This window comes from Rattus norvegicus, chromosome 10, assembly GCF_036323735.1.
Source record: "Rattus norvegicus strain BN/NHsdMcwi chromosome 10, GRCr8, whole genome shotgun sequence".
In the NCBI taxonomy this organism is placed as follows: domain Eukaryota; kingdom Metazoa; phylum Chordata; class Mammalia; order Rodentia; family Muridae; genus Rattus; species Rattus norvegicus.
Window position 1 is genome coordinate 49,386,988 of NC_086028.1, and position 16,226 is coordinate 49,403,213.

Below are 16,226 nucleotides of genomic sequence, written 5' to 3' on the forward strand. Positions count from 1 at the left end.
CCCTAAGAGAAGTGGAGACTATTCTAATATGGCTTCAGTAATACATGCCCACGACTCAGTTTTCCAGAAGCACCAGCTCAGTCACTTAAGATTCTAAACCCAGAGACGGGGCGATGGCCCTGTGAAGCATGATGAACTGGGGTCACTTGGTGGAAGATGAGAACTGACTCCTGCACGTCACCTTCTGACTTTTCCCTCTCTGCCATGACACATGTACCACACCCATAAACAAATTTTTAAAAAAAGAAAGAAAAGTGTAAAAAATAGTCTCAACTTAGGAGGGTTTAAGACCGCCCACATTCAAGGGCTGCGACAAAGAATGCAGAAGGATGCTAACCCCTGACTTCAAATCAAGCACTCATCATTAATAATAGGAAACATTCATGCAAATTCTCTTCTCCCAGTACATTTAAGGAAATGGTTTTCACACTTGAGTGGGTACCAAATCCCCTGGAGGGCTGCTTATTAAAATCCAGATGGCAGGTCCCCACTCCCTTCCGACTCACTAGGGCTGGGGTGAGACCCCAGTTGCATTTCTAACAAATTCCAAGGTGTGGCAGCTGCCGCAGAACAGCACGTTGGAAAGGATTGACTTAAGTAAGTCATGCTTATTGATGACAGTGACTCTGAGACGGCGGCAGGCATTGTTACTAGAGTTTGGGGGAAATCCTTTTGTGCTTGCCAGATGATAATGGGGAGGGGAATCATTAATAAGAGAATTTAAGAATGGACTTACACAGAAGTTCACGGATAATATGTTAGAGTTTCATTAAGCGTTTACATGAATAAAAGACTCCAGGGCAGGGCAGCTATAAATCTCAGCAGCTGCCTGGAGGAGGAGAATAAAGAGAAATTAAAAAAAAAAGATATTTGTCAAGCGAGCACATGAAAGGGAGTAGGCTTTAAAGAAAGAGTGAGAAAAAATAAGGAAGTCTAAGGTATCAGAAAAAAAAAACCCAAAAACAAAAGAAACCACAGATAAGGTTCTAACCAATGTGAGAAAGAAAGAAAAGGAAAACAAGAAGAAAAAGGAAAAAAAGAGAAAAAGACAGAAAAGTTCTGTCTTGTCTAGACTCAGAAAGCTGAGCAGACCTCACTATACCTTGTAGCTGCACCACTTAGGGACTATGCTGGGGAATGGGGATTTGGGGAGGGAAACAACAGTCTGCTTAAAGTAAAAGATCTCTCATCCATCCTTTAGCATGGGTCAGGGTGAGTCCACCTTCCTTGCGGTGGTCTCTTGGCCCTGTGATGGACTCAGCTCAGCTGGAATGCTGGGTCTGCACGCAGGTCAGAAAGCAGATTCTCCTGATCAGGGTGTTTTGTTTTGCTTTGTTTGTTTTTGTCAATGGGTTACAATCTCTACTTGAACCCCAAGAGTTCCTAGTTGAGCAAGTGTTCTCTAGCCTCTTCTATTTTGATATTTGTTATAACCTATCACCCTATTATCAGGGAAAACGTGTATAGGCTTTTAGCTAGGATCTAGAAGAAAAAGATAGGAAGAGGAAAGGTATAACTCAGCTAATGGGTAATGTTAGTGATGCGAGGCTTCCACTGAACTAGGGGCTTCTGGAAGGGGTAAGACCATGACTTCATGAGGGGAAAATTATCCCTCCCATCTCCTTAGTATGTCTTCCTGTGAATCAGTCTTCCTGAGGGGTGGTTTCCTAGTCAGGTGATTGACAGGCCCAGTTGGAGTACATTTTAAGGGAGGGAACAATAGTATATATCTTTGGGCAAATAACAATGTCCCAGGGATGTCAGGGATGGGGATAAAACCTTTGACCAGGAGGAAGTAGTTTTCTCCTGATAGGTCCAACAAGCCCCAACATCTTCACCTTTTCCTGTAGAAGCTTAAATCTTAAGGGGACAGTTGTTCTGTTTCTTGTTCTAAGGTTTTCAGGGAAATAGGATAAGGGTCCATTCCCAATGTCTTCTAGGCCTAATGCTGTTTATCTAACAGTTGGGACCAAGCAGAGCTGACATGGAACAGGGATCTGCTTGGCATAACTCACGATTCCTTCTCTTCTTCCTGCTCCCCTGACCCTTAGTGCTGACATCTTACCTGTAGGCTGATTTCTCCCCACTTCCCTCTTGTCTCTATTTAGGAAAACAGTAGTGAGCCTGAAAATTTGAAAATCCCACACTTAATATGGATGCAAGCACTGTATCTGACAGTGAACTGTTTAGAACGTGGAAAAACACACATTCAGGTCAGTCCAACAGCGACAAGGTTCCCCTAAGAAGGGTCAAGCACATGACTTCATTTTCCTCTAGGTACAATGAGCTTTGCTGGTTTGTTAGAAGGCCATGTTCCCAGTGTGTGTGTGTGTGTGTGTGTGTGTGTGTGTGTGTGTGTGTGTGTGTGTGTGTTTGTGTGTTTGTGTGTGTGTGTGTGTGTGTGTCTGTCTGTCTGTCTGTCTCTTTGTCCCTTGGATTCATGCAGATGACTGTGGATGCCACAATGTCTCTGAAAGATGATCAACATTATGTGTTCCCTGGCACAGTCCAGAATAGTAACTCCCACCCTCGTGAGACACATCACGGCCTTCCTCTGAGTTCCATCTCCCGCAGTAGCCTGCACAACTCAGCTGTTGCATTGCTTCGTTCCAACCTTCACAAGCCCTCCTCAGCCTTCCATCAGGATCCACTTTTCCCTGAGTCCTGGTATTTTCTCAGTCAGAGCAGTGGCACAGATACATATCACATCCTCTGATCTCTCGTCCTCAGGGTACACCCCCAACTGGAACATTTTCCTCTTTCATCACCAACTTTCCCTAAGCCCTTGACATTAATGCCTCCTTCCCAGAATGCACTTCTGTCTCCACATTCTCTGTCCTCCACTGCAAATGAGCACGTCTCCAGACTCATAGCCCTTTGGATTTTTTTGAACTTAAAAAAAAAGAAAAACAAAACAAAACAACCCATTATTCATAAGTTTTCCCTTCAAAAACATCTTTATGCATATAAAACTTTCTGAGGATTGAGCAAAGTTATTAAACAGGTAATAGTTCGGGCAGAATGTGTGCTTGGAGGCACACTTTAAAGAGAACACAATACTGACCAAGGGTAGGAACTGGGCCACAAATACAAAATTATGAGGCATTTGGTGACACGCTCACTGGATGACAATGTATTACCTGAGCAAGGCCCTAGTCCAGCCTCAAGGGAGGGACTTAGGACTGCAGTGCTGGGTTTCAGAAAAACAAGCAAACAAACAGAAAGGCCTAATTTGTGGCCTTTGCTGATTTCTAAAGTGCCAATAGTCTCAGGATTTCTGAATCTCAGCTAATGGCTCAATGTCACTAAAGTGGACTTGGGAAGATAAATGTCCAAGTTGTTCTCAGCAACTGGCAGGAGCCACTGTCCTGAGTACCAGTGCTGCTCACCCCACGATTTCTGGGTTCCTTGCTTTGTTTTCTTAGGATAATGATCACACTTATTTCACATAATTACTATATTAAGCTCGACCAGTCTTGCGAAATCTTCCAATGGTCTGTATCCCACCACAGATATTAGAACCAGCACTCAGGCTGTGGAGACACTTAGTGTGACCTGGCAACCATCAGACAAAGCTGAACCTGTCTAAAGTTTGACCCACTTGGTTCTTGGGAGAGGCAGCACTGAGGACCAATTCTGAAATGTGGAACCACTTTCCCACCAGTTTCTAAAAGTTGAGGCCTTCCAGATGGATACTGTTGCATGGTTGGTTGGCTGGTTTTCCCCAGGACTTCACTGTTCTAGGCTCATGTCCTACTTTCTGTACCTTTTCTTTCCTTTTCTCTTAATTTTTCTTCTAAAAGTACTCTATAGTCATGGACAAAGGCATTTAAAAGAAAGGAGTGCGAGAGAATTGTAGCATGTGGTCTTGGTCATCAGCATATGTAACACCCACTGGGGAGACACTCAAAGCCTTGGGAAGCATTGGGGAGACACTCAAAGCTTTGTGGAGATGCTCAGAGCATGGGAAGCATTAGGGAGATAATCAAAGCTTTGGGAAGCACTGGAGAGATGCTCAGAGAATTGGAAAGTACTCGGGAGATATTCAAAGCATTGGGAAGGCCAAATATAAGAGCTAGAAAAACAGAGTGGAGAAAACAAGAGGCTTTGTTCTATATGAACTCATGGAAGATTGATAGCATTCCAAGTGTAGGTGGAAAAGCAAAGATCTCTCATGAGGGGCAGTTCTTCTAGAGCATGCATCGACAGGCCCTCGGGTTAAGAGAGGAAATAGAAAGAGGAAGCCCAGGATTCTTGGCTGAAGCCTGCTGGGGGATTACAGAGATGGGGCACGAAACTGAAGGACACATAAGCCTTTATCCATGCCAGGCCAGTGGCTGTAAGAAGAACAAGGCTCTCATTGTTCCTGGGCTCTGAAGTGGGAGGCAGGTTTCCTCCTGGAATTTGCACCTATGCAGTCAGCTCTGTTTCCTTGCTAATGGTAGTACAAGTTCCTTCTCTGTCCTCACTAATAGCAGCCCGGGCAGAACAGAGTGCCAAGCCTGAAGACTCACCCAACTGGGCTCCACTGTTTGTCTCTGCCCTCCTAAGCCTGGGCTGAAGGTCAAATGGAAGATTCCCCTCCAGTCAAATCAGGTGTTACCTAGAAGATGCTGTCGTGGCCAAATTAACCTCATATGACAAGTCAGTGATGAAATCCCTACCTAGACAGGAGAGGTGACACTCAGGACAAGTTTGTGACTCACCAAATGTCATGAATCTGGAGCAACCATCTGTCTCCTGGGGTTTGAGCACTGGTCTCACTGTTTTCCAGGAGATAGAAGAACAGCGTCTGACCCTCTCACTGGATCCAAGCCAAGAAGAAGAGCTGAGGAAAGTCCAGCATTTCTTTCACCAGGGGCTGTGTTAGAAGCAGGCACAGCTCTTAACCACCTCTAGCCTCACATTAATTTGTCTGCAGAAAATAGGTAGTGTCGTTTGTTCTACAGGCTACTTAAGATCTCCCAAAGTGAAGCCAGGCCCCATGCCACAGACACATCATCACAGATGAGACAAAAGGATGGCAAGGTCAAAGCTAGCTTCATCAACTTAGTGAGACTCAGTCTCAAAATTCAAGTCAAAGGATGCACAGGGTACAGGTGAGTGCTAGGGTGCTTGCCTATCACATGTATGTTCCTGGATTCAATCCTCAACACTACCCCAAACAAACAAACAAACAAACAAACAAACAAATGAACAAACACAAACCAAGGTGAAAAGAAGGCTCAGGGTATGGTTAAATGATAACACACTTACTTAGTATATTCAAGGCCCTAGTAATGCAAGAGAAAAAAATGTATGAAGATTTTGAAAAGTTCGTAGCATTTAGTCTTCATAAATTCCAGTTATTATTATAGTAGGATAAAAACAAGATAATTTAGCATGACCTGAAGTGCTAGGGGGTAGAATGCCAGCATTAATAGCAAACTCTATGACTGTGACAAATACCAAGGGACTGAGAAGAAAGGGTGACTTGGACCCAATTGTTCTGGGCTTGTGGTGAGAATTTTGAGTCATTTATACTTTTTTCCTTCCCTGTGATAATTGCCTATTCAATACAGAACTGCCTTCTTAAGACAGTGGTATGGTTACACCACCAGAATATGTTACTTCATTTCACCAACAGCTCTTGATGCCTTCCTCTCCTCTCTCCTTCTTTCTCTCTTTTCATACTTCTGTCTTTCCTCCTTATTCCCATTATTCCTTATTGTTGTGTGACACTACTCCTTGGGACATGTGCATAAATGTCCGCTCACTCCAGGTAGACACAGGGAACCAACAACAAAATATGGATACGATGAAACAGTGAATTTTATTGCGGTTATTTACAAGAGTGTGCATAACTCTTTACTTATAGGTGCAGGATGACCCCTAAAACAGCTGCACTACCAAAGCCCACCCCAGCATGTGTGATGGCTCATAAAATCTGGCAACCTGGAGCTCACTGCACAGCTTGAAGGCCATTCAATAGGTTACAGAGTGTCCTTTTCAGGTGGTTTAGTTGACTTCTGCTTCTTGCAGGCTTTTCAGCTTCCTGGCTTCTCTCAGAGCCTTTTTTTTTTTTTGATCCTTGGCTTGTCTGGGAGTCTTTTCTCAGCAGTCTTCACGGTGTATATACTCTTGAGGTTGGAGGGACCTAATGAATATGGTCAGTTTCAGGGACTTCCTGAAGTTCTTTTGAGTAGTTTATTTTCTGCCTTACAAGTTTCCCTACAGAGTGTAATGCTTCACTTCCTTGTATACATTTTGTCTTAAAGTACCATGTTGTTTTACCTCCCCTTTCATATCTTATGTCCTAAGACGTTGCTCTACAAGATGAAAGGTTTTAACATCAGAGGAAACTGCTGTACAAGTTATTTCTACCCATGTCCTGTCCATCTTACCTTCTTACGCTTTGGATGTCCCCAAGAGGTTTATGTTTGTGAGTCCATAGTTGGTGGTACTGTTCTGAGATGTGCCAGTTTTGGATTCTAGTGTTTAGTTAGAAACTAGATTTCTGGGAGCTATCCTTGAAGCTGGAAATCTACTGCTGGTTTAGTTGAAGCTCTTTTTCCTTCTGGACCAATCAAGATTCTTCCAACATGTACAGAGCTCCAGACACCATGCCTTCCATACCCTGATGGCTCAAACTGTGAACCAAAATAAATGTTTCTTCCCCTATGTTGCTTCTGTTAGGCATTTAGCCAAGTGACATAAAATAACCAGTGGATTTTTGACAAATTAAAGTGTGTCTACTGAGGATGTAAAATATGCTGCACTGAAACATGGATACACTGATGCCTGGCTAATTTGAGCAAGAGAGCGTGTATCGTCTCATGTTTGCCATCTCCAGTGATGTGAAAACTTGAAACCTATTTGTAAAGAAAGACAATATTATTATTGTTTTACAATCGATTCTCTGAACTCTTCCTATCTAACTAAACTTACGTTTATTTGACAGCTCTCAAAAAGAAATGATACAGAGAAAGGGCAACCATTTTTAGTCAAAAAATTAATAGTTTAGGAGGATATAAGTTACACACTTTACAATTACCATCTAAATTGTTTTTTAAGGTTCTTCAGTATATTCATAGAATTATGCAATTATGTAATCAAAGTCTAATTTTAAAACATTTATGTTATAAGAGAAAGAATCCTCTCACCTGTCAATTTCATTTCCCATTCCTGGAAAGCTCCCATTTTCTGTCTCTGTAAGTTTCCTTATTTTATACATTACATGTAAAGGAAACATAGATGATGTATAAATTACATGCACACACTACATGTAAAGGAATCATTGATGATATGTCTTTTGGTGACTGACTTTGTTCACTTTACGAAATGTTTCAACACTTATCTGTGCTGGACTCTTCCTTTCCTCTGATGAACGAATGAAATAGTATTAGTGTGTAGATATGCTGCTCCATTGATTTTCCAGTTGATGAACATTTAGGATGTTACCATTAATTAAATAGTATGGTATAGTTGTAATGGTGTGTGTGTGTGTGTGTGTGTGTGTGTGTGTGTGTGTGTGTGAGAGAGAGAGAGAGAGAGAGAGAGAGAGACAGAGAGACAGAGAGACAGAGAGACAGAGAGAGAGACACAGAGAGACAGAGAGACAGAGAGAGACAGAGACAGATAGAGAGACAGAGAGATCAGTGCTCATTTCTTATGAGTATCTAGGGGTAGAAATTCTAGGTAACACTGTAATGATATATTTAACTTTCAAGGAAGTGCCAAGCTATTTTCCAAAGCAGCTGTTCCACTTTACAATTTTTACCAGCAGTCAATGAATGTCCTATTCTATCCACATCCTTGTCAACATTTGTTATAGTCTGTCTTCTTGTTAAAGGCTTTTCAGTGAGCATGGCATTACGGCTTTGCTTTGCATTTTCATCATGACTAAACATGGCAAACATGATGACGGCTGACTTTAATTGTCAACTTGGCTGGATTAAAAATATACTTCAAGAACTGTTAAAACAGAGTCTGAGTAAATCTTTGAGGGTTTACAGAGAGGATTGTCTTGTGTCTGTAAATTGAGTGGGAACATTTGTCTCCAACCCAAGTGAGTGCCATTCAATGGCCTAGGATCCAGTCAGGACAAAGGCAACTCCTCTCCTTCTGAAAGATAGGCCGTGCTCTTCCTCATGTTTGGATAGGAGAGTGCAAGGCAATCTGGTATCAACACTCCAGGTCTTATGCCCCATACTCTCAAGGTCTTTAGCTTCCAGAAGCTACATCTCCACCTCAGTCATTTCATTCAGTTCCTCTGTCTGTCTGTCTATCTATCTATCTATCTATCTATCTATCTATCTATCTATCTATGAAACTCTTGAGAACCCCAGTGAAATCTGACAGAGAACACTGTCTTCAATTTTTTGTGCCTCTGAAATATCAAAAATCTTCGACAGAGTTTTGAATTAGGTTTGAAGTTTTCTGGAAGCTCAGACAAAAGAAGGCATGCTGAATTATCACATTCTTATTTTTTCTCTTCAGAAACTACAGACAACCAGCACTAACTTGAAATGGAAGCAAGAAAGACTGTTATGCAATGATAGTAGGTTCTCCTCTAGATAACATTTCTCAATGTCTATTCCATAAACATTAAGTGTAATAATAAATATCAGGTTAAACATGATATGGTATTCTGATTTTTGTTTTCAACTTGACATAAGGTAGGGTCATGGGAATAAAGAATTTCAACTGAGAAAATGCTTCCCTCAGTTGGTCTTTAGGCAAATCAGTGAAGCATTTTCTTGAATGATGACAGATGTGGGAGAGCCCAGCTCACTGTAGGTGGTGCTATCCTTGGGCTGCTGGTTCTAGGAGGCAAAGCCAGTAAGCAGTACTTCTCCCATTTCCTGCCTTTGCTCCTGCTTGAGTTCCTACCCTGACTTCCTTCAATGAAGGGGATGTGGAACCATAATGTAGATTAACCCTTTCCTCCTCAAGTTGCTTTTGGTCATGGTGTTTGTCACAGGAATGTAAAACCAAACTAAAACACAGGATAATGTGAACTTTGTAGACAACTCTGCCCCTCCTTACGTATGGTCCTTATGTTCCCAGAACAAAGGTGCCACAAATTCTTCCTCTAAAGCATCTGGTTGAAAAGTCTCACCTGGTCTCCTTCTCTCAAGTTCAGCTGCGAAGCCCTTTTTGTATATTATGTCTTCCAACACTGATGAAATAGAGATCTGTAGAACATGTGTGGAAAAAGAGTGAAATGTAAGGAAATTGGTCCAGTCCAGGTGTTGGCTCTTGGTGGGGTGGGCAATGACTCTGGGAGCAGATTCCTGGCAGATAGAAATATCTGCCCATTTCAGGTATCCAAATGAAGCTACTTTTCAGCGAGAGACACAGGAATATCCAGTCCTGTGTGAGTCTGAAACATTCTATCTCATCATGGGCCAACATCCAGGTAGGCAGCAGCACGTGAAAGTCAGGAAACAGGGAGAGGAACACGCGACTAACCTGATATCCTTTAGAACTCAGCAACTGGAAATGGCAGGAACTACACACTAACAATCAAAGGAGAAAGGAGAGCTCCAGAGGCCTGGAGGTTTATAAGAAGACCTGCAATTAAAATCTGCAGTTCAGGAACAGAAGCATGATAATAAACAATGCATTCATCTCTAAGGAGCGCCATCTAGGAATTCATCAAGAAGCAAAACTGATGAAAGCCAGGTCATAAAGGGGAAGAGTGGGTAGATTTTAGAGGCTTGCATTCAAGAGCAAACCCACCAAGCATTTACACCATGTGAGGAAGATCAAATGTGGTTCTATAAACTGCTCACACCATGCACATCATACTTACAGGGACTAAGTTGAGCTCATACCTCTGAGCTAAGGAAAAAGAGGTTTACCGACCAGGAGAAAGGCAGTCATTACAGAATGGAATGTTAGAACATCCCTTAGCCACATTCAAACAGCAGGTGGCCTAAGGACCAGTTATTCCTCCCGATTGTGCCCTAGGCCTTTCGATTCCCATTCTAATGCTGCTTGTACTATGCCTGATTACACCTGAATCTGGCTGCCATCCCAGGATGCACTTTTGTAGCTTCTGACACCCAGGAGGGCAACTAGCTCCTCCTCCTTGGGCTATTCTACAGCACTTCTTAAGGAGAAAGTCTTCTCCCAGAGCAGTCGAGCTATTCTGGCCATATAAGAATACTCCTGCATGGACTTGGTGGATATCCAAGTCAAGATTTTAAGTACGAGAACTTGCTGTAAAATTACCTTGGATGACTGTCAGCACTCTGGAGCCAGCAAATGTTACTCTGCCCAATAAAGTTTTGAAGATGATATTTGCCAAACTCTGGGCATATTTATGATTTTCTCTTCTTAATTCATAACTATGAAGCCAAAGGTTTTTCTTTGGTCCCTTCAGGGACTAGAGAAGGCCATTTTTACAGAGAAACACTGTAAACTATCTAGTTAGATGTGGCAGGTATTTTTTTTTTTACTTTAGCTTTTTAAAAATTAAAATACAATTAGACCGTTTCCCCCTGTCATTTTATCCCTCAACTCCTTGTATCCGTCCTTTGTTCCCTCTAAATTCTTGAGAATTAAAAAAAAAGTTAAACTCGTTTTCTTTATTATTGCTACACATATAGGTATTTAAATATATAAATATAGTCCATTAGTATTGGTTGTATGTACACGGTTTCATACTGCCTACTTGGCATTGGCTAACTGATCAAGGGGCTTACCCCTGCAAAAGACTAATTCTCCACCTCTCGGCATTTCTTAGTTGCCTGTGACTTTTTGTCTAGGCTTGCTGCCCTGTGATATTCCCCTTCCTGTGTTAGCATGTCTACGGTATTGTTCTTTTTCGGGACTTCTTTGGGCAGCCATATTGTTGAGGTATTATTGAGTGGAGATTCCTTGTTATTTTTTGGAGACACAGTATCACAGCAGATTTCCTGCCTCTCTTACCCTCTTTTCTCCCTCATCTTCTGAGATGTTCCCTGCATCTTAGGTGTAGGGGTTGCATACTGCACGTGTCCCCTGGAAGCGAACAGCAATGTTCTCTGCATTTAGCATGTTTGTGGTTTTTAATAAAGGTCTCTGACACAAAGACAGAGAGAAGCTTCTTTGATGATTGGTGAGAGCTAAACTTCTCTGTGGATCTAAGTATAAGTCTTAGAATAGTTAGGTCTAGGAAGGTGGAGGTTGTAGGCTTTCCTTTAAGATCCAGGATTTCTCTAGATCTGGGTAGTTGACTAAGTGTCTAGTACCAGACATAACTTCTCTCCTGTTGAGCTGGCCTTAAATTCAATTAGATAACTGTTGGTTGCTACCAAGATAGGCATGCCACTCTTGCACCCTTAAGGATATCCTGCCATGCCACATTGTTGTGGTTCACACACATAGTTGTGTAGGACTATCAATTGCTTCCTTTCATTGTTAGCTCACATAGAACCTTCTGGTATTACAAAAGCCTCAGGGAGGGAGCTTTCAGTTCACAGCCAACTTGGATCCTGTGAGTCTTGTGTTCAAAGACATGGTATCTTTAGCAATAGGGGATTACCTTCTAGGAGGAAACCAAAGGCAATAGCAATAGTCTATACTGTTTTAGGAGTCTCTTGGACTATATCTATATATATCATAATATATATCATATATAATATATGATCATATATATTATATGTGCATATTACAATTTTATTATATCATAAATGTATTGCAGTATATTTTCATATAATATATCATATGTTATAATAAATATTTAATGTACTATTCATATATTAATATAATATTATACTATTAAATAGTATAATATATTTAATTGTATCAAATGTGCCACTAACTAGGAGACAAAGGAGGATGGGTTATATGACAGAGTCCCAGAAAACTGCCATGAAAATGAAAAGGAATGAACAGCTCTACTCAGAGTGAAAAATCACAGTGGCATTCATGGTAGAGATACTGAAGGGAGAACTTGAAAGATAATAGAATTTTCTGCTGTTTGGTTGACTCTAAAGGATTTAAATCTGGGAAATATATAGAGGAGAGATCATAGAGAGTATTTAAATACACGACTGTTAGCTCTTGGCTCTAAGATGTTGCAGTGATAAGTACAAAGGTTAAAAAAATAAATAAAAAAGGGAGCTATTGAGAGAATGGTGTTTGGTATTTCCTCAAACTCCACAAGTTTTCATTAGAGAAACACAAGGAGACTGAGGGGAATGAAGAGGGATGGAGGGGAAGGAGGAGGAAGAAGAGGAACAACTCCCTTCCCTTTGTGGTTCTGAGATTCCTCCACTAAAGACACTCACAGCTATTGAGCTTTGTTTAACTTTCAACTTTGTAAGGGGAGAAAGCCTGGGGAGTCAACACAGAGACAATCATGTACAAAGGATGATGGGAGCTGATGAGTTGGAGGACTGGAGGGTGATGCAGATCTAGAGCTTTCTGGTTCCAGAGGAGTTTGGCAGTGTAGTATGGGTAGCAAAACCAGCAACCTTGTAGTAGCCTCATAGCAGAAGACCTATGTGAGGTTGTCTCTGGTGGTAAACCAGAAGTCTGGATGAAGGTAGAAACCAGAAAACCCCAGGAGAGTATAGTAAGGACATAGAGAGACCAACAGAGAAGGAGGCAAATACATTAAAAAGATGTTTGTGCGGCTTGTGAGAGGCAGAGCCACTGAAGGCCTTTGATGCCAAGCCTGATGACTGAAGTTCAATCCCCATGATGGAAGGAGAAAACAGACTCCGGCAAGCTGTCTTCTGACCTCCACTAATGTTTCAGGGCAATTTGTTCATGCATGCTTACACACACTAAATAAAAGTAATCATTTTTTTAAAGGGAAAGAAAAAGGAGCTTACGATTCACAGCTACTAAGAGAAAGATGTGTCATGATGCTGGGGCTGCACAGGGAAGGGACAACTGGAGGCATGAGATGTAGGTACTGCGATTTCTGCACGAATCACCTGGCTGGAAAGATCAGTAAGCCTAACATACTGTACTCACTTCAGGGCTCTGTGGCATTGTCCCTGGTGGTCTGTTAGCTGGTCCTGGGGAAATCAGGAAAGGTAGATTTCATCCTCCGAGCTTGATAGAGGCATGATTAGTGGGTGAACTCTGGTTGGCGAGTTTGTATTTGAAAACTACTCTTTGAGTAGTTAGCTCTAACCCTGAAACCATCGATTAGGGAGGGCCCAGCTGTCAACACGTCCGTGCTAGCTACTGTTTCATCACTCTGACCAAGCACCCGACAAAGTGACTTAAGAGAGGAAAGATTTATTTGGGCCTATAGCTTCAGGGAAATTTCAGCCCAGTGAAAAGAAGGAATGGTGAGCTCATAAGAACCGGTATGTGTGACAGTGGCTTCTTTATATGTCATGGACCAGGAAGCAGAGAGAAGCTGATTAAAAGTGGCAGTAGTTGTAACTTCCAGGGCCCTTCCCTAGCCACTTACCCCTTCCAGCTAAGGCCCATGTCCTTAAGTGTTCCTCAATCTCCATGGCTGCCAAACAGCACCACCTGCTGGGGACCAAGTGTTAATACACACAAGCCCATGGGGGACATTTTAATCTCGAACTGCAATTGCATCCTAACAGAATATAAAAGCCATGCTTAATATACTTGTGGATCTTATTAAAACAGAAACCTGGGATCCAGCGTTCTGGAACTCATTTGGTCATCCAGGTCAGGTTTATAATTAGCATTTCTAATAAGCTTTAAAAGTATTGCACCCACTGATCTGTGGTCCTCTCAAGTGTTGATCCGAAGGAGGGAAATAGAATAGAAGTCGCTGGCATCCTCGATGTCAAACGGCCCTTCCGTAACCAAAGATTGTACAGAAAAGGAGGTCCTCAAGGTATGCAGCCACCCACAGGACTGGGCACTAGGTTGTCTGGGTCGTACAGATACTGACTTCGGTACTCTACACGGAGAGAAGTCAAAGGCAAACTTAATATACATACTGATGGTCTTAGCTCAATTCAAAACCACTGAGCCTCCTTCCAAATATACTTAGGTGCATGAAGGGCAGCAAAATTCCACGAGTTAACTGACAGCTGACCATTTGATGATGACCACATGCATATGAAGATACAAGCTTGATGTTGTAGGGTTGTATTTAAATGATGTGGGGTTTTGTTTTTACTCCAGTATAATACAAATCATAAGTCTGATACACCTTCAAAATGTGGCAACTGACATCATGAATTGGAATATTTAGCAGTACTACAGTAGAGCCCTCCTTCCTCCCCATGGTTCCTATGCTCCAAGCAATGATTTCTATCATCATAGTTATGTATTTGCAGACTTTGAGCCTTGGATTGTTTGTTTTTGTTTTTTGTTTTTGGACACTTAAAACATTCTCCTTGCTTTGTAAAACTTCAGTTCCTTCTCACTTCTCTGTAGCATTCCATTGGATGACTCAGCACATTTCTGTATTTCTGGTGATGGGTTGTGTCCAGTTTGTGTGCTGTCATGAACACCTTTGTCTACATCTTTGTTAACACAGCTTGCTGCTTTATTTTAGACCTTCTGGTTGGGACTTAGCAATGTCACAGAGACAAAGGTAAACAAGGCTTTGGAGAGAGAAGTAGAAACTCCACTTGGGGCAACCTGCCTGTGATGGGGCAGCCCGCTGAGGCAAAGCAGCTTGCCTGGACTAAAATGTTTCTGTAGATGAGAAAGAGAAGTGGGAATTTCAGCAGCCATTAGAGAATTCCTGTTCACTAGTGACAGCATCGAACATTTACTGTGTTCTAGAAGCTTGTGGGTATAAATATGAGAACTTCACACCAGTCTCTAATGGGAATGACAAATACTCGGAGAGAGATGGGTGAGAGACACAATCAGGCAGTGTGCAAAAAAAAAAAATACAACAAAAACCTACAGTAAGGACTCATGCCAAGTCTTTGCCATGGAATTAAGAAGGTATCCATCAATTTGGTCTCCTAGAGCTGAAGAATATGTCATTGGGAGGTGAATTGGATCCAAGGCGTGATAAATGAGCGGTGGTTCATTAAGAAGGTAATGGAGAGACAAGCCTGAGCAATGGTTTAGAGGTTGGAGGGTGGTGACAGGATTGAAGGCAGCCCAGGACTCTTGTTGAGAGGCATGAGAGTGGGAGAGAGTGCTGACAGAGTGGTTTGAGAGCAGATACTGAAAGGTCCCTGTGCTTCATTGAGCATGAACTTTGAATGGCCATCGAAGTCCGCAAAGATGGCACTACTTGACTCCTTCAAAAAGACGTTGCTTTAACAGGCTCTGTGATCTAAGGTAGACAGTAGAGGAAATAAGAAATGAAATGACTGATTCGATTTTGAATAAAATATGGCACTGTTCTCTCTTACAGGACAAGAATCGTCATTTGAGGGGAACTGGGAAAGTACTTAAGGTGATGATTTCGTTCTGCCAGGGTGAGCCCAGTCTGAAGGTAATTTCTCTAAAGCAGCTGTTCTAAGTGTTAGCTAAATGACATCAGGGGATTCCCTGGACACAGGTGTCACGTTCAATCTGATTCATCTATCAATAAGCCGGATTCCATGTGCCGCTCGGGTGGCAGTGCTGCCCCTCTGAGATAGTAATTCTATTAACAGACACAGTTTGTGGCTCCAGTGTGCATCCCAGCTGCAGTCCCTTCAGAGATACGTGGCGATCCTTGGTGTCTTTCAGCAGTGACTCCATATTGAATAATCCAAACACAAGGTATACATATATTTTGACTAAATAACTCAAACACCCATGATGTGTGTCTTCTTCCTACTGCTTGGGGTGGGTTCCCATGTTGGTCTTTTTAAGACAGGAAGTGAAATACAAGAATTTAAGTCATTTTAAAAAAGATGTCATGTTTTTTTTAACAGCGTGTGTTTATTTCTGTGTTGATTTGTTCATATGTGAAGTGTCGTCAGAGGCCAGAAGGGGACATTAGATGCTATGAGGCTGGAGTTACAGGTGATTGTGAGCCACCTACCTCCTCAGGCACGACTTAGATATTGGAATAATTAACATGGGAGGCAACACACGGGTTTCTCTCTTACCCTTAAAAGCACCAGCTAGCTCTTCCTGGCTGCACGCCAATGCTGGTGTCATGCATATTGTTTCAAAGGTACTCCATAAAATTAGAACAATTACAACCATACTTGTTTACTTGTTTTTAAAAAGCAGAGGTGAGAGCCCACTTTTCTACTTCTCCCTTAGCACTGGCTAGACGTCTCTAATTTGAAAAAGAGTAACTGAGATAGTCCAAAGTGTGAAATGTTTTGAGTGCCAACAAGATGTTATCC